General features: G+C 47.8%; 4 non-coding genes and 15 pseudogenes across 4 annotated transcripts; all 19 read right to left on the bottom strand.

The window, feature by feature from the left end:
- Positions 1-256: 256 nt before the first annotated feature.
- LOC144890121 (5S ribosomal RNA) lies at positions 257-383 on the bottom strand (annotated as a pseudogene).
- Positions 384-1,111: 728 nt separating this feature from the next.
- LOC144890093 (5S ribosomal RNA) lies at positions 1,112-1,238 on the bottom strand (annotated as a pseudogene).
- Positions 1,239-1,965: 727 nt separating this feature from the next.
- Positions 1,966-2,085, bottom strand: LOC144890226 (5S ribosomal RNA; annotated as a pseudogene).
- A 718-nt stretch (positions 2,086-2,803) lies between these two features.
- LOC144890187 (5S ribosomal RNA) lies at positions 2,804-2,922 on the bottom strand (annotated as a pseudogene).
- A 729-nt stretch (positions 2,923-3,651) lies between these two features.
- LOC144890020 (5S ribosomal RNA) lies at positions 3,652-3,770 on the bottom strand. The gene has a single exon (XR_013622213.1). It is a non-coding gene; the product is annotated as a 5S ribosomal RNA (ribosomal RNA).
- Positions 3,771-4,487: 717 nt separating this feature from the next.
- LOC144890283 (5S ribosomal RNA) lies at positions 4,488-4,607 on the bottom strand (annotated as a pseudogene).
- Positions 4,608-5,325: 718 nt separating this feature from the next.
- LOC144890157 (5S ribosomal RNA) lies at positions 5,326-5,444 on the bottom strand (annotated as a pseudogene).
- Positions 5,445-6,172: 728 nt separating this feature from the next.
- On the bottom strand, positions 6,173-6,299 carry LOC144890120 (5S ribosomal RNA; annotated as a pseudogene).
- Positions 6,300-7,027: 728 nt separating this feature from the next.
- Positions 7,028-7,154, bottom strand: LOC144890115 (5S ribosomal RNA; annotated as a pseudogene).
- Positions 7,155-7,882: 728 nt separating this feature from the next.
- Positions 7,883-8,001, bottom strand: LOC144890150 (5S ribosomal RNA; annotated as a pseudogene).
- Positions 8,002-8,731: 730 nt separating this feature from the next.
- Positions 8,732-8,850, bottom strand: LOC144890060 (5S ribosomal RNA). The gene has a single exon (XR_013622260.1). It is a non-coding gene; the product is annotated as a 5S ribosomal RNA (ribosomal RNA).
- A 718-nt stretch (positions 8,851-9,568) lies between these two features.
- On the bottom strand, positions 9,569-9,687 carry LOC144890173 (5S ribosomal RNA; annotated as a pseudogene).
- Positions 9,688-10,417: 730 nt separating this feature from the next.
- LOC144890059 (5S ribosomal RNA) lies at positions 10,418-10,536 on the bottom strand. Its single transcript, XR_013622259.1, has one exon. It is a non-coding gene; the product is annotated as a 5S ribosomal RNA (ribosomal RNA).
- Positions 10,537-11,254: 718 nt separating this feature from the next.
- LOC144890172 (5S ribosomal RNA) lies at positions 11,255-11,373 on the bottom strand (annotated as a pseudogene).
- A 730-nt stretch (positions 11,374-12,103) lies between these two features.
- LOC144890255 (5S ribosomal RNA) lies at positions 12,104-12,222 on the bottom strand (annotated as a pseudogene).
- Positions 12,223-12,940: 718 nt separating this feature from the next.
- On the bottom strand, positions 12,941-13,059 carry LOC144890231 (5S ribosomal RNA; annotated as a pseudogene).
- A 730-nt stretch (positions 13,060-13,789) lies between these two features.
- LOC144890340 (5S ribosomal RNA) lies at positions 13,790-13,909 on the bottom strand (annotated as a pseudogene).
- Positions 13,910-15,575: 1,666 nt separating this feature from the next.
- Positions 15,576-15,694, bottom strand: LOC144889918 (5S ribosomal RNA). Its single transcript, XR_013622138.1, has one exon. It is a non-coding gene; the product is annotated as a 5S ribosomal RNA (ribosomal RNA).
- A 718-nt stretch (positions 15,695-16,412) lies between these two features.
- LOC144890186 (5S ribosomal RNA) lies at positions 16,413-16,531 on the bottom strand (annotated as a pseudogene).
- Positions 16,532-17,186: the final 655 nt, after the last annotated feature.

Here is a 17,186-nt window from a genome sequence, read left to right as displayed (position 1 = left end):
TCGTCGTCGAGAAGGAGTGGCACTGGAAGGCCAGTCGAACTCACAGTAGCGGCAATGGTAGTCGTAGGCAAGTAGTAGTATACAAATACTGGTGGGGTGAGTACCCGTGGTAGTAAGTAGACGTGGTTAGCTGGTAGTAGCGGCAGTTGTAGTCGAAGACTAGCAGTGGCGCGGCAAAAACTAAATTTCCATCAAGCGCATCAGTCAGCGCAAATTGCAGACACTCGAAACAAGACCACACCCGACAGCAGAAAAAAGCCTACAACACCCGGTGTTCCCAGGCAGTCTCCCATCCAGGTACTAACCGGGCCCGAACCTGCTTAGCTTCCGAGATCAGACGATCAGACGAGATCGGGCGTATTCAGGGTGGTATGATTGTAGGCAACAACAGAGCCTCTTTGGATGTTTATAAAGGATCGATAATGTTTCTCAAGTGAGAGCCCCGTTCCCGCCGCCACCCAAGGTGCATGGAGGTGATGTTTTCACACCTGTCTGTCTGTTTGCTTGTCTGTCCGTTTTTGAACAAGATATCACAAAATTGCAGACGGATTCGGGCAAAATTTGGCAGCAGTGTGGCATCTGTGACAAGGAAGAAATGTTTCCATTTTGGTGAAGATCCGGATTCGGATCCGGCTCCGAGAAATATTTTGACTGATTCTTCACCATTGGGAGATTGGTTCAAAAACGATACACAGCAGGAAATCTCAAAAGGTTGTCGACGGATTTGGAAGAAACGAGGTGGACTGTTTGGGGATATTACATGGATGATTCGATTCGATTTTGGTGAAGATCTGAATGTGGATTCGACATGAGAATACTTTATTTTAGGAGTAGGAGTGGCAGTAGTCGTGGGAGTCGTCGTCGAGAAGGAGTGGCACTGGAAGGCCAGTCGAACTCACAGTAGCGGCAATGGTAGTCGTAGGCAAGTAGTAGTATACAAATACTGGTGGGGTGAGTACCCGTGGTAGTAAGTAGACGTGGTTAGCTGGTAGTAGCGGCAGTTGTAGTCGAAGACTAGCAGTGGCGCGACAAAAACTAAATTTCCATCAAGCGCATCAGTCAGCGCAAATTGCAGACACTCGAAACAAGACCACACCCGACAGCAGAAAAAAGCCTACAACACCCGGTGTTCCCAGGCAGTCTCCCATCCAGGTACTAACCGGGCCCGAACCTGCTTAGCTTCCGAGATCAGACGATCAGACGAGATCGGGCGCATTCAGGGTGGTATGATCGTAGGCAACAACAGAGCCTCTTTGGATGTTTATAAAGGATCGATAATGTTTCTCAAGTGAGAGCCCCGTTCCCGCCGCCACCCAAGGTGCATGGAGGTAATGTTTTCACACCTGTCTGTCTGTTTGCTTGTCTGTCCGTTTTTGAACAAGATATCACAAAATTGCAGACGGATTCGGGCATAATTTGGCAGCAGTGTGGCATCTGTGACAAGGAAGAAATGTTTCCATTTTGGTGAAGATCCGGATTCGGATCCGGCTCCGAGAAATATTTTGACTGATTCTTCACCATTGGGAGATTGGTTCAAAAACGATACACAGCAGGAAATCTCAAAAGGTTGTCGACGGATTTGGACGAAACGAGGTGGACTGTTTGGGGGTATTACATGGATGATTCGATTCGATTTTGGTGAAGATCTGAATGTGGATTCGACATGAGAATTCTTTATTTTAGTAGTAGGAGTGGCAGTAGTCGTGGGAGTCGTCGTCGAGAAGGAGTGGCACTGGAAGGCCAGTCGAACTCACAGTAGCGGCACTGGTAGTCGTAGGCAAGTAGTAGTATACAAATACTGGTGGGGTGAGTACCCGTGGTAGTAAGTAGACGTGGTTAGCTGGTAGTAGCGGCAGTTGTAGTCGAAGACTAGCAGTGGCGCGGCAAAAACTAAATTTCCATCAAGCGCATCAGTCAGCGCAAATTGCAGACACTCGAAACAAGACCACACCCGACAGCAAAAAAAGCTTACAACACCCGGTGTTCCCAGGCAGTCTCCCATCCAGGTACTAACCGTGCCCGAACCTGCTTAGACTTCCGAGATCAGACGAGATCGGGCGTATTCAGGGTGGTATGATCGTAGGCAACAACAGATTCTCTTTGGATGTTCATAAAGGATCGATTTATAATGTTTCTCAAGTGAGAGCCTCGTTCCCTCCACCACCCAAGGTGCATGGAGGTGATGTTTTCACACCTGTCTGTCCGTTTTTGAACAAGACATCTCACAAAATTGCCGACGGATTCGGGCGAAATTTGGCAGCAATGTGGCATCTGTGTCAAGGAAGAAATGTTTCCATTTTGGTGAAGATCCGGATTCGGATCCGGCTCCGAGAAATATTTTGACTGATTCTTCACCATTGGGAGATTGGTTCAAAAACGACACACAGCAGGAAATCTCAAAAGGTTGTCGACGGATTTGGACGAAACTTGGTGGACTGTTTGGGGGTATTACACGGATGATTCGATTCGATTTTGGTGAATATCTAAATGTGGATTCGACATGAGAATTCTTTATTTTTGTAGTAGGAGCGGCAGTAGTCGTGGGAGTCGTCATCGAGAAGGATTGGCACTGGAAGGCCAGTCGTACTCACAGTAACGGCACTGGTAGTCGTAGGCAAGCAGTAGTATACAAATACTGGTGGGGTGAGTACCCGTGGTAGTAAGTAGACGTGGTAGGCTGGTAGTAGCGGCAGTTGTCGTCGAAGACTACCAGTAGCGCGGCAAAAAGTAAATTACCATCAAGCGCATCAGTCAGCGCAAATTGCAGACACTCAAAACAAGACCACACCCGACAGCAGAAAAAAGCCGACAACACCCGGTATTCCCAGGCAGTCGCCCATCCAGGTACGATCCGGGCCCGAACCTGCTTAGCTTCCGAGATTAGACGAGATCGGGCGTATTCAGGGTGGTATGATCGTAGGCAACAACAGAGTCTCTTTGGATGTTTATAAAGGATCGATAATATTTCTCAAGTGAGAGTCTCGTTCCCTCCGCCCCCCAAGGTGCATGGAGGTGATGTTTTCACACCTGTCTGTCTGTTTGCTTGTCTGTCCGTTTTTGAACAAGATATCTCACAAAATTGCAGACGGATTCGGGCACAATTTTGCAGCAGTATGGCATCTGTGACAAGGAAGAAATGTTTCCATTTTGGTGAAGATCCGGATTCGGATCCGGCTCCGAGAAATATTTTGACTGATTTTTCACCATTGGGAGATTGGTTCAAAAACGATACAGAGCAGGAAATCTCAAAAGGTTGTCGACGGATTTGGAGGAAACTTTGTGGACTGTTTGGGTGTCTTACAAGGATGATTCGATTCGATTTTGTTGAAGATCTGAATGTGGATTCGACATGAGAATTCTTTATTTTAGTAGTAGGAGTGGCAGTAGTCGTGGGAGTCGTCGTCGAGAAGGAGTGGCACTGGAAGGCCAGTCGAACTCACAGTGGCGGCACTGGTAGTCGTAGGCAAGTAGTAGTATACAAATACTGGTGGGGTGAGTACCCGTGGTAGTAAGTAGACGTGGTTAGCTGGTAGTAGCGGCAGTTGTAGTCGAAGACTAGCAGTGGCGCGGCAAAAACTAAATTTCCATCAAGCGCATCAGTCAGCGCAAATTGCAGACACTCGAAACAAGACCACACCCGACAGCAAAAAAAGCTTACAACACCCGGTGTTCCCAGGCAGTCTCCCATCCAGGTACTAACCGGGCCCGAACCTGCTTAGCTTCCGAGATCAGACGAGATCGGGCGTATTCAGGGTGGTATGATCGTAGGCGAAAACAGAGTCTCTTTGGATGTTTATAAAGGATCGATTTATGATGTTCCTCAAGTGAGAGCCTCGTTCCCTCCACCACCCAAGGTGCATGGAGGTGATGTTTTCACACCTGTCTGTCCGTTTTTGAACAAGACATCTCACAAAATTGCCGACGGATTCGGGCGAAATTTGGCAGCAATGTGGCATCTGTGACAAGGAAGAAATGTTTCCATTTTGGTGAGGATCCGGATTCGGATCCGGCTCCGAGAAATATTTTGACTGATTCTTCACCATTGGGAGATTGGTTCAAAAACGACACACAGCAGGAAATCTCAAAAGGTTGTCGACGGATTTGGACGAAACTTGGTGGACTGTTTGGGGGTATTACACGGATGATTCGATTCGATTTTGGTGAATATCTAAATGTGGATTCGACATGAGAATCTTTATTTTTGTAGTAGGAGCGGCAGTAGTCGTGGGAGTCGTCATCGAGAAGGATTGGCACTGGAAGGCCAGTCGTACTCACAGTAACGGCACTGGTAGTCGTAGGCAAGCAGTAGTATACAAATACTGGTGGCGTGAGTACCCGTGGGAGTAAGTAGACGTGGTAGGCTGGTAGTAGCGGCAGTTGTCGTCGAAGACTAGCAGTGGCGCGGCAAAAAGTAAATAACCATCAAGCGCATCAGTCAGCGCAAATTGCAGACACTCAAAACAAGACCACACCCGACAGCAAAAAAAAGCCTACAACACCCGGTGTTCCCAGGAAGTCTCCCATCCAGGTACGATCCGGGCACGAACCTGCTTAGCTTCCGAGAATCACACGAGATCGGGCGTATTCAGGGTGGTATGATCGTAGGCAACAACAGATTCTCTTTGGATGTTCATAAAGGATCGATTTATAATGTTTCTCAAGTGAGAGCCTCGTTCCCTCCACCACCCAAGGTGCATGGAGTTGATGTTTTCACACCTGTCTGTCCGTTTTTGAACAAGACATCTCACAAAATTGCCGACGGATTCGGGCGAAATTTGGCAGCAATGTGGCATCTGTGACAAGGAAGAAATGTTTCCATTTTGGTGAAGATCCGGATTCGGATCCGGCTCCGAGAAATATTTTGACTGATTCTTCACCATTGGGAGATTGGTTCAAAAACGACACACAGCAGGAAATCTCAAAAGGTTGTCGACGGATTTGGACGAAACTTGGTGGACTGTTTGGGGGTATTACACGGATGATTCGATTCGATATGGGTGAAGATCTAAATGTGGATTCGACATGAGAATTCTTTATTTTTGTAGTAGGAGCGGCAGTAGTCGTGGGAGTCGTCGTCGAGAAGGATTGGCACTGGAAGGCCAGTCGTACTCACAGTAACGGCACTGGTAGTCGTAGGCAAGCAGTAGTATACAAATACTGGTGGGGTGCGTACCCGTGGTAGTAAGTAGACGTGGTAGGCTGTTAGTAGCGGCAGTTGTCGTCGAAGACTAGCAGTGGCGCGGCAAAAAGTAAATTACCATCAAGCGCATCAGTCAGCGCAAATTGCAGACACTCAAAACAAGACCACACCCGACAGCAGAAAAAAGCCGACAACACCCGGTATTCCCAGGCAATCGCCCATCCAGGTACGATCCGGGCCCGAACCTGGTTAGCTTCCGAGATCAGACGAGATCGGGTGTATTCAGGGTGGTATGATCGTAGGCAACAACAGAATCTCTTTGGATGTTTATAAAGGATCGATAATGTTTCTCAAGTGAGAGCCCCGTTCCCGCCGCCACCCAAGGTGCATGGAGGTGATGTTTTCACACCTGTCTGTCTGTTTGCTTGTCTGTCCGTTTTTGAACAAGATATCACAAAATTGCAGACGGATTCGGGCAAAATTTGGCAGCAGTGTGGCATCTGTGACAAGGAAGAAATGTTTCCATTTTGGTGAAGATCCGGATTCGGATCCGGCTCCGAGAAATATTTTGACTGATTCTTCACCATTGGGAGATTGGTTCAAAAACGATACACAGCAGGAAATCTCAAAAGGTTGTCGACGGATTTGGAAGAAACGAGGTGGACTGTTTGGGGATATTACATGGATGATTCGATTCGATTTTGGTGAAGATCTGAATGTGGATTCGACATGAGAATACTTTATTTTAGGAGTAGGAGTGGCAGTAGTCGTGGGAGTCGTCGTCGAGAAGGAGTGGCACTGGAAGGCCAGTCGAACTCACAGTAGCGGCAATGGTAGTCGTAGGCAAGTAGTAGTATACAAATACTGGTGGGGTGAGTACCCGTGGTAGTAAGTAGACGTGGTTAGCTGGTAGTAGCGGCAGTTGTAGTCGAAGACTAGCAGTGGCGCGGCAAAAACTAAATTTCCATCAAGCGCATCAGTCAGCGCAAATTGCAGACACTCGAAACAAGACCACACCCGACAGCAGAAAAAAGCCTACAACACCCGGTGTTCCCAGGCAGTCTCCCATCCAGGTACTAACCGGGCCCGAACCTGCTTAGCTTCCGAGATCAGACGATCAGACGAGATCGGGCGTATTCAGGGTGGTATGATTGTAGGCAACAACAGAGCCTCTTTGGATGTTTATAAAGGATCGATAATGTTTCTCAAGTGAGAGCCCCGTTCCCGCCGCCACCCAAGGTGCATGGAGGTGATGTTTTCACACCTGTCTGTCTGTTTGCTTGTCTGTCCGTTTTTGAACAAGATATCACAAAATTGCAGACGGATTCGGGCAAAATTTGGCAGCAGTGTGGCATCTGTGACAAGGAAGAAATGTTTCCATTTTGGTGAAGATCCGGATTCGGATCCGGCTCCGAGAAATATTTTGACTGATTCTTCACCATTGGGAGATTGGTTCAAAAACGATACACAGCAGGAAATCTCAAAAGGTTGTCGACGGATTTGGAAGAAACGAGGTGGACTGTTTGGGGATATTACATGGATGATTCGATTCGATTTTGGTGAAGATCTGAATGTGGATTCGACATGAGAATACTTTATTTTAGGAGTAGGAGTGGCAGTAGTCGTGGGAGTCGTCGTCGAGAAGGAGTGGCACTGGAAGGCCAGTCGAACTCACAGTAGCGGCAATGGTAGTCGTAGGCAAGTAGTAGTATACAAATACTGGTGGGGTGAGTACCCGTGGTAGTAAGTAGACGTGGTTAGCTGGTAGTAGCGGCAGTTGTAGTCGAAGACTAGCAGTGGCGCGGCAAAAACTAAATTTCCATCAAGCGCATCAGTCAGCGCAAATTGCAGACACTCGAAACAAGACCACACCCGACAGCAGAAAAAAGCCTACAACACCCGGTGTTCCCAGGCAGTCTCCCATCCAGGTACTAACCGGGCCCGAACCTGCTTAGCTTCCGAGATCAGACGATCAGACGAGATCGGGCGTATTCAGGGTGGTATGATCGTAGGCAACAACAGAGCCTCTTTGGATGTTTATAAAGGATCGATAATGTTTCTCAAGTGAGAGCCCCGTTCCCGCCGCCACCCAAGGTGCATGGAGGTAATGTTTTCACACCTGTCTGTCTGTTTGCTTGTCTGTCCGTTTTTGAACAAGATATCACAAAATTGCAGACGGATTCGGGCATAATTTGGCAGCAGTGTGGCATCTGTGACAAGGAAGAAATGTTTCCATTTTGGTGAAGATCCGGATTCGGATCCGGCTCCGAGAAATATTTTGACTGATTCTTCACCATTGGGAGATTGGTTCAAAAACGATACACAGCAGGAAATCTCAAAAGGTTGTCGACGGATTTGGACGAAACGAGGTGGACTGTTTGGGGGTATTACATGGATGATTCGATTCGATTTTGGTGAAGATCTGAATGTGGATTCGACATGAGAATTCTTTATTTTAGTAGTAGGAGTGGCAGTAGTCGTGGGAGTCGTCGTCGAGAAGGAGTGGCACTGGAAGGCCAGTCGAACTCACAGTAGCGGCACTGGTAGTCGTAGGCAAGTAGTAGTATACAAATACTGGTGGGGTGAGTACCCGTGGTAGTAAGTAGACGTGGTTAGCTGGTAGTAGCGGCAGTTGTAGTCGAAGACTAGCAGTGGCGCGGCAAAAACTAAATTTCCATCAAGCGCATCAGTCAGCGCAAATTGCAGACACTCAAAACAAGACCACACCCGACAGCAGAAAAAAGCCGACAACACCCGGTATTCCCAGGCAGTCTCCCATCCAGGTACTATCCGGGCCCGAACCTGAGTAGCTTCCGAGATCAGACGAGATCGGGCGTATTCAGGGTGGTATGATCGTAGGCAACAACAGAGTCTCTTTGGATGTTTATAAAGGATCGATAATGTTTCTCAAGTGAGAGTCTCGTTCCCTCCGCCACCCAAGGTGCATGGAGGTGATGTATTCACACCTGTCTGTCTGTTTGCTTGTCTGTCCGTTTTTGAACAAGATATCTCACAAAATTGCAGACGGATTCGGGCAAAATAAGGCAGCAGTGTGGCATCTGTGACAAGGAAGAAATGTTTCCATTTTGGTGAAGATCCGGATTCGGATCCGGCTCCGAGAAATATTTTGACTGATTCTTCACCATTGGGAGATTGGTTCAAAAACGATACAGAGCAGGAAATCTCAAAAGGTTGTCGACGGATTTGGAGGAAACTTGGTGGACTGTTTGGGTGTCTTCCAAGGATGATTCGATTCGATTTTGTTGAAGATCTGAATGTGGATTCGACATGAGAATTCTTTATTTTAGTAGTAGGAGTGGCAGTAGTCGTGGGAGTCGTCGTCGAGAAGGAGTGGCACTGGAAGGCCAGTCGAACTCACAGTAGCGGCACTGGTAGTCGTAGGCAAGCAGTAGTATACAAATACTGGTGGGGTGAGTACCCGTGGTAGTAAGTAGACGTGGTTAGCTGGTAGTAGCGGCAGTTGTAGTCGAAGACTAGCAGTGGCGCGGCAAAAACTAAATTACCATCAAGCGCATCAGTCAGCGCAAATTGCAGACACTCAAAACAAGACCACACCCGACAGCAGAAAAAAGCCGACAACACCCGGTATTCCCAGGCAGTCGCCCATCCAGGTACGATCCGGGCCCGAACCTGCTTAGCTTCCGAGATCAGACGAGATCGGGCGTATTCAGGGTGGTATGATCGTAGGCAACAACAGAGTCTCTTTGGATGTTCATAAAGGATCGATTTATAATGTTTCTCAAGTGAGAGCCTCGTTCCCTACACCACCCAAGGTGCATGGAGGTGATGTTTTCACACCTGTCTGTTCGTTTTTGAACAAGACATCTCACAAAATTGCCGACGGTTTCGGGCGAAATTTGGCAGCAATGTGGCATCTGTGACAAGGCAGAAATGTTTCCATTTTGGTGAAGATCCGGATTCGGATCCGGCTTCGAGAAATATTTTGACTGATTCTTCACCATTGGGAGATTGGTTCAAAAACGACACACAGCAGGAAATCTCAAAAGGTTGTCGACGGATTTGGACGAAACTTGGTGGACTGTTTGGGGGTATTACACGGATGATTCAATTCGATATTGGTGAAGATCTAAATGTGGATTCGACATGAGAATTCTTTATTTTTGTAGTAGGAGCGGCAGTCGTCGTGGGAGTCGTCGTCGAGAAGGATTGGCACTGGAAGGCCAGTCGTACTCACAGTAACGGCACTGGTAGTCGTAGGCAAGCAGTAGTATACAAATACTGGTGGGGTGAGTACCCGTGGTAGTAAGTAGACGTGGTAGGCTGGTAGTAGCGGCAGTTGTCGTCGAAGACTAGCAGTGGCGTGGCAAAAAGTAAATTACCATCAAGCGCATCAGTCAGCGCAAATTGCAGACACTCAAAACAAGACCACACCCGACAGCAGAAAAAAGCCGACAACACCCGGTATTCCCAGGCAGTCGCCCATCCAGGTACTATCCGGGCCCGAACCTGAGTAGCTTCCGAGATCAGACGAGATCGGGCGTATTCAGGGTGGTATGATCGTAGGCAACAACAGAGTCTCTTTGGATGTTTATAAAGGATCGATAATGTTTCTCAAGTGAGAGTCTCGTTCCCTCCGCCACCCAAGGTGCATGGAGGTGATGTATTCACACCTGTCTGTCTGTTTGCTTGTCTGTCCGTTTTTGAACAAGATATCTCACAAAATTGCAGACGGATTCGGGCAAAATAAGGCAGCAGTGTGGCATCTGTGACAAGGAAGAAATGTTTCCATTTTGGTGAAGATCCGGATTCGGATCCGGCTCCGAGAAATATTTTGACTGATTCTTCACCATTGGGAGATTGGTTCAAAAACGATACAGAGCAGGAAATCTCAAAAGGTTGTCGACGGATTTGGAGGAAACTTGGTGGACTGTTTGGGTGTCTTCCAAGGATGATTCGATTCGATTTTGTTGAAGATCTGAATGTGGATTCGACATGAGAATTCTTTATTTTAGTAGTAGGAGTGGCAGTAGTCGTGGGAGTCGTCGTCGAGAAGGAGTGGCACTGGAAGGCCAGTCGAACTCACAGTAGCGGCACTGGTAGTCGTAGGCAAGCAGTAGTATACAAATACTGGTGGGGTGAGTACCCGTGGTAGTAAGTAGACGTGGTTAGCTGGTAGTAGCGGCAGTTGTAGTCGAAGACTAGCAGTGGCGCGGCAAAAACTAAATTACCATCAAGCGCATCAGTCAGCGCAAATTGCAGACACTCAAAACAAGACCACACCCGACAGCAGAAAAAAGCCGACAACACCCGGTATTCCCAGGCAGTCGCCCATCCAGGTACGATCCGGGCCCGAACCTGCTTAGCTTCCGAGATCAGACGAGATCGGGCGTATTCAGGGTGGTATGATCGTAGGCAACAACAGAGTCTCTTTGGATGTTCATAAAGGATCGATTTATAATGTTTCTCAAGTGAGAGCCTCGTTCCCTACACCACCCAAGGTGCATGGAGGTGATGTTTTCACACCTGTCTGTTCGTTTTTGAACAAGACATCTCACAAAATTGCCGACGGTTTCGGGCGAAATTTGGCAGCAATGTGGCATCTGTGACAAGGCAGAAATGTTTCCATTTTGGTGAAGATCCGGATTCGGATCCGGCTTCGAGAAATATTTTGACTGATTCTTCACCATTGGGAGATTGGTTCAAAAACGACACACAGCAGGAAATCTCAAAAGGTTGTCGACGGATTTGGACGAAACTTGGTGGACTGTTTGGGGGTATTACACGGATGATTCAATTCGATATTGGTGAAGATCTAAATGTGGATTCGACATGAGAATTCTTTATTTTTGTAGTAGGAGCGGCAGTCGTCGTGGGAGTCGTCGTCGAGAAGGATTGGCACTGGAAGGCCAGTCGTACTCACAGTAACGGCACTGGTAGTCGTAGGCAAGCAGTAGTATACAAATACTGGTGGGGTGAGTACCCGTGGTAGTAAGTAGACGTGGTAGGCTGGTAGTAGCGGCAGTTGTCGTCGAAGACTAGCAGTGGCGTGGCAAAAAGTAAATTACCATCAAGCGCATCAGTCAGCGCAAATTGCAGACACTCAAAACAAGACCACACCCGACAGCAGAAAAAAGCCGACAACACCCGGTATTCCCAGGCAGTCGCCCATCCAGGTACTATCCGGGCCCGAACCTGAGTAGCTTCCGAGATCAGACGAGATCGGGCGTATTCAGGGTGGTATGATCGTAGGCAACAACAGAGTCTCTTTGGATGTTTGTTAAGGATCGATAATGTTTCTCAAGTGAGAGCCCCGTTCCCGCCGCCACCCAAGGTGCATGGAGGTGATGTTTTCACAACTGTCTGTCTGTTTGCTTGTCTGTCCGTTTTTGAACAAGATATCTCACAAAATTGCAGACGGATTCGGGCAAAATTTGGCAGCAGTGTGGCATCTGTGACAAGGAAGAAATGTTTCCATTTTGGTGAAGATCCGGATTCGGATCCGGCTCCGAGAAATATTTTGACTGATTCTTCACCATTGGGAGATTGGTTCAAAAACGATACACAGCAGGAAATCTCAAAAGGTTGTCGACGGATTTGGAGGAAACTTGGTGGACTGTTTGGGTGTCTTACAAGGATGATTCGATTCGATTTTGTTGAAGATCTGAATGTGGATTCGACATGAGAATTCTTTATTTTAGTAGTAGGAGTGGCAGTAGTCGTGGGAGTCGTCGTCGAGAAGGAGTGGCACTGGAAGGCCAGTCGAACTCACAGTAGCGGCACTGGTAGTCGTAGGCAAGCAGTAGTATACAAATACTGGTGGGGTGAGTACCCGTGGTAGTAAGTAGACGTGGTTAGCTGGTAGTAGCGGCAGTTGTAGTCGAAGACGAGCAGTGGCGCGGCAAAAACTAAATTACCATCAAGCGCATCAGTCAGCGCAAATTGCAGACACTCAAAACAAGACCACACCCGACAGCAGAAAAAAGCCGACAACACCCGGTATTCCCAGGCATTCGCCCATCCAGGTACGATCCGGGACCGAACCTGCTTAGCTTCCGAGATCAGACGAGATCGGGCGTATTCAGGGTGGTATGATCGTAGGCAACAACAGAGTCTTTTTGGATGTTCATAAAGGATCGAATTATAATGTTTCTCAAGTGAGAGCCTCGTTCCCTACACCACCCAAGGTGCATGGAGGTGATGTTTTCACACCTGTCTGTTCGTTTTTGAACAAGACATCTCACAAAATTGCCGACGGTTTCGGGCGAAATTTGGCAGCAATGTGGCATCTGTGACAAGGCAGAAATGTTTCCATTTTGGTGAAGATCCGGATTCGGATCCGGCTTCGAGAAATATTTTGACTGATTCTTCACCATTGGGAGATTGGTTCAAAAACGACACACAGCAGGAAATCTCAAAAGGTTGTCGACGGATTTGGACGAAACTTGGTGGACTGTTTGGGGGTATTACACGGATGATTCAATTCGATATTGGTGAAGATCTAAATGTGGATTCGACATGAGAATTCTTTATTTTTGTCGTAGGAGCGGCAGTCGTCGTGGGAGTCGTCGTCGAGAAGGATTGGCACTGGAAGGCCAGTCGTACTCACAGTAACGGCACTGGTAGTCGTAGGCAAGCAGTAGTATACAAATACTGGTGGGGTGAGTACCCGTGGTAGTAAGTAGACGTGGTAGGCTGGTAGTAGCGGCAGTTGTCGTCGAAGACTAGCAGTGGCGTGGCAAAAAGTAAATTACCATCAAGCGCATCAGTCAGCGCAAATTGCAGACACTCAAAACAAGACCACACCCGACAGCAGAAAAAAGCCGACAACACCCGGTATTCCCAGGCAGTCGCCCATCCAGGTACGATCCGGGCCCGAACCTGAGTAGCTTCCGAGATCAGACGAGATCGGGCGTATTCAGGGTGGTATGATCGTAGGCAACAACAGAGTCTCTTTGGATGTTTGTTAAGGATCGATAATGTTTCTCAAGTGAGAGCCCCGTTCCCGCCGCCACCCAAGGTGCATGGAGGTGATGTTTTCACACCTGTCTGTCTGTTTGCTTGTCTGTCCGTTTTTGAACAAGATATCTCACAAAATTGCAGACGGATTCGGGCAAAATTTGGCAGCAGTGTGGCATCTGTGACAAGGAAGAAATGTTTCCATTTTGGTGAAGATCCGGATTCGGATCCGGCTCCGAGAAATATTTTGACTGATTCTTCACCATTGGGAGATTGGTTCAAAAACGATACACAGCAGGAAATCTCAAAAGGTTGTCGACGGATTTGGACGAAACGAGGTGGACTGTTGGGGGGTATTACATGGATGATTCGATTCGATTTTGGTGAAGATCTGAATGTGGATTCGACATGAGAATACTTTATTTTAGTAGTAGGAGTGGCAGTAGTCGTGGGAGTCGTCGTCGAGAAGGAGTGGCACTGGAAGGCCAGTCGAACTCACAGTAGCGGCACTGGTAGTCGTAGGCAAGTAGTAGTATACAAATACTGGTGGGGTGAGTACCCGTGGTAGTAAGTAGACGTGGTTAGCTGGTAGTAGCGGCAGTTGTAGTCGAAGACGAGCAGTGGCGCGGCAAAAACTAAATTTCCATCAAGCGCATCAGTCAGCGCAAATTGCAGACACTCAAAACAAGACCACACCCGACAGCAGAAAAAAGCCGACAACACCCGGTATTCCCAGGCAGTCTCCCATCCAGGTACGATCCGGGCCCGAACCTGAGTAGCTTTCCAAGATCAGACGAGATCGGGCGTATTCAGGGTGGTATGATCGTAGGCAACAACAGAGTCTCTTTGGATGTTTATAAAGGATCGATAATGTTTCTCAAGTGAGAGTCTCGTTCCCTCCGCCACCCAAGGTGCATGGAGGTGATGTATTCACACCTGTCTGTCTGTTTGCTTGTCTGTCCGTTTTTGAACAAGACATCTCACAAAATTGCCGACGGATTCGGGCGAAATTTGGCAGCAATGTGGCATCTGTGTCAAGGAAGAAATGTTTCCATTTGGGTGAAGATCCGGATTCGGATCCGGCTCCGAGAAATATTTTGACTGATTCTTCACCATTGGGAGATTGGTTCAAAAACGACACACAGCAGGAAATCTCAAAAGGTTGTCGACGTATTTGGACGAATCTTGGTGGACTGTTTGGGGGTATTACACGGATGATTCGATTCGATATTGGTGAAGATCTAAATGTGGATTCGACATGAGAATTCTTTATTTTTGTAGTAGGAGCGGCAGTAGTCGTGGGAGTCGTCGTCGAGAAGGATTGGCACTGGAAGGCCAGTCGTACTCACAGTAACGGCACTGGTAGTCGTAGGCAAGCAGTAGTATACAAATACTGGTGGGGTGAGTACCCGTGGTAGTAAGTAGACGTGGTAGGCTGGTAGTAGCGGCAGTTGTCGTCGAAGACTAGCAGTGGCGCGGCAAAAAGTAAATTACCATCAAGCGCATCAGTCAGCGCAAATTGCAGACACTCAAAACAAGACCACACCCGACAGCAGAAAAAGCCTACAACACCCGGTATTCCCAGACAGTCGCCAATCCAGGTACTATCCGGGCCCGAACCTGCTTAGCTTCCGAGATCAGACGAGATCGATCCGGGCCCGAACCTGCTTAGTTTCCGAGATCAGACGAGATCGATCCGGGCCCGAACCTGCTTAGCTTCCGAGATTAGACGAGATCGGGCGTATTCAGGGTGGTATGATCGTAGGCAACAACAGAGTCTCTTTGGATGTTTATAAAGGATCGATAATGTTTCTCAAGTGAGAGTCTCGTTCCCTCCGCCACCCAACGTGCATGGAGGTGATGTTTTCACACCTGTCTGTCTGTTTGCTTGTCTGTCCGTTTTTGAACAAGATATCTCACAAAATTGCAGACGGATTCGGGCAAAATTTTGCAGCAGTATGGCATCTGTGACAAGGAAGAAATGTTTCCATTTTGGTAAAGATCTGGATTCGGATCCGGCTCCGAGAAATATTTTGACTGATTCTTCACCATTGGGAGATTGGTTCAAAAACGATACACAGCAGGAAATCTCAAAAGGTTGTCGACGGATTTGGAGGAAACTTTGTGGACTGTTGGGGTGTCTTACAAGGATGATTCGATTCGATTTTGTTGAAGATCTGAATGTGGATTCGACATGAGAATTCTTTATTTTAGTAGTAGGAGTGGCAGTAGTCGTGGGAGTCGTCGTCGAGAAGGAGTGGCACTGGAAGGCCAGTCGAACTCACAGTAGCGGCACTGGTAGTCGTAGGCAAGTAGTAGTATACAAATACTGGTGGTGTGAGTACCCGTGGTAGTAAGTAGACGTGGATAGCTGGTAGTAGCGGCAGTTGTAGTCGAAGACTAGCAGTGGCGCGGCAAAAACTAAATTTCCATCAAGCGTATCAGTCAGCGCAAATTGCAGACACTCGAAACAAGACCACACCCGACAGCAGAAAAAAGCCTACAACACCCGGTGTTCCCAGGCAGTCTCCCATCCAGGTACTAACCGGGCCCGAACCTGCTTAGCTTCCGAGATCAGACGAGATCGGGCGTATTCAGGGTGGTATGATCGTAGGCAACAACAGATTCTCTTTGGATGTTCATAAAGGATCGATTTATAATGTTTCTCAAGTGAGAGCCTCGTTCCCTCCACCACCCAAGGTGCATGGAGGTGATGTTTTCACACCTGTCTGTCCGTTTTTGAACAAGACATCTCACAAAATTGCCGACGGATTCGGGCGAAATTTGGCAGCAATGTGGCATCTGTGACAAGGAAGAAATGTTTCCATTTTGGTGAGGATCCGGATTCGGATCCGGCTCCGAGAAATATTTTGACTGATTCTTCACCATTGGGAGATTGGTTCAAAAACGACACACAGCAGGAAATCTCAAAAGGTTGTCGACGGATTTGGACGAAACTTGGTGGACTGTTTGGGGGTATTACACGGATGATTCGATTCGATTTTGGTGAATATCTAAATGTGGATTCGACATGAGAATTCTTTATTTTTGTAGTAGGAGCGGCAGTAGTCGTGGGAGTCGTCATCGAGAAGGATTGGCACTGGAAGGCCAGTCGTACTCACAGTAACGGCACTGGTAGTCGTAGGCAAGCAGTAGTATACAAATACTGGTGGGGTGAGTACCCGTGGTAGTAAGTAGACGTGGTAGGCTGGTAGTAGCGGCAGTTGTCGTCGAAGACTACCAGTGGCGCGGCAAAAAGTAAATTACCATCAAGCGCATCAGTCAGCGCAAATTGCAGACACTCAAAACAAGACCACACCCGACAGCAGAAAAAAGCCGACAACACCCGGTATTCCCAGGCAGTCGCCCATCCAGGTACGATCCGGGCCCGAACCTGCTTAGCTTCCGAGATTAGACGAGATCGGGCGTATTCAGGGTGGTATGATCGTAGGCAACAACAGAGTCTCTTTGGATGTTTATAAAGGATCGATAATATTTCTCAAGTGAGAGTCTCGTTCCCTCCGCCCCCCAAGGTGCATGGAGGTGATGTTTTCACACCTGTCTTTCTGTTTGCTTGTCTGTCCGTTTTTGAACAAGATATCTCACAAAATTGCAGACGGATTCGGGCACAATTTTGCAGCAGTATGGCATCTGTGACAAGGAAGAAATGTTTCCATTTTGGTGAAGATCCGGATTCGGATCCGGCTCCGAGAAATATTTTGACTGATTCTTCACCATTGGGAGATTGGTTCAAAAACGATACACAGCAGGAAATCTCAAAAGGTTGTCGACGGATTTGGAAGAAACGAGGTGGACTGTTTGGGGGTATTACATGGATGATTCGATTCGATTTTGGTGAAGATCTGAATGTGGATTCGACATGAGAATACTTTATTTTAGTAGTAGGAGTGGCAGTAGTCGTGGGAGTCGTCGTCGAGAAGGAGTGGCACTGGAAGGCCAGTCGAACTCACAGTAGCGGCAATGGTAGTCGTAGGCAAGTAGTAGTATACAAATACTGGTGGGGTGAGTACCCGTGGTAGTAAGTAGACGTGGTTAGCTGGTAGTAGCTGCAGTTGTAGTCGAAGACTAGCAGTGGCGCGGAAAAAAC

Source organism: Myxine glutinosa, chromosome 1 (assembly GCF_964187855.1).
Source record: "Myxine glutinosa chromosome 1, kmMyxGlut1.1, whole genome shotgun sequence".
Classification (NCBI taxonomy): domain Eukaryota; kingdom Metazoa; phylum Chordata; class Myxini; order Myxiniformes; family Myxinidae; genus Myxine; species Myxine glutinosa.
The sequence above is the reverse complement of the archived record's forward strand: the minus strand, read 5'-3'. Positions and strand labels throughout refer to the sequence as shown.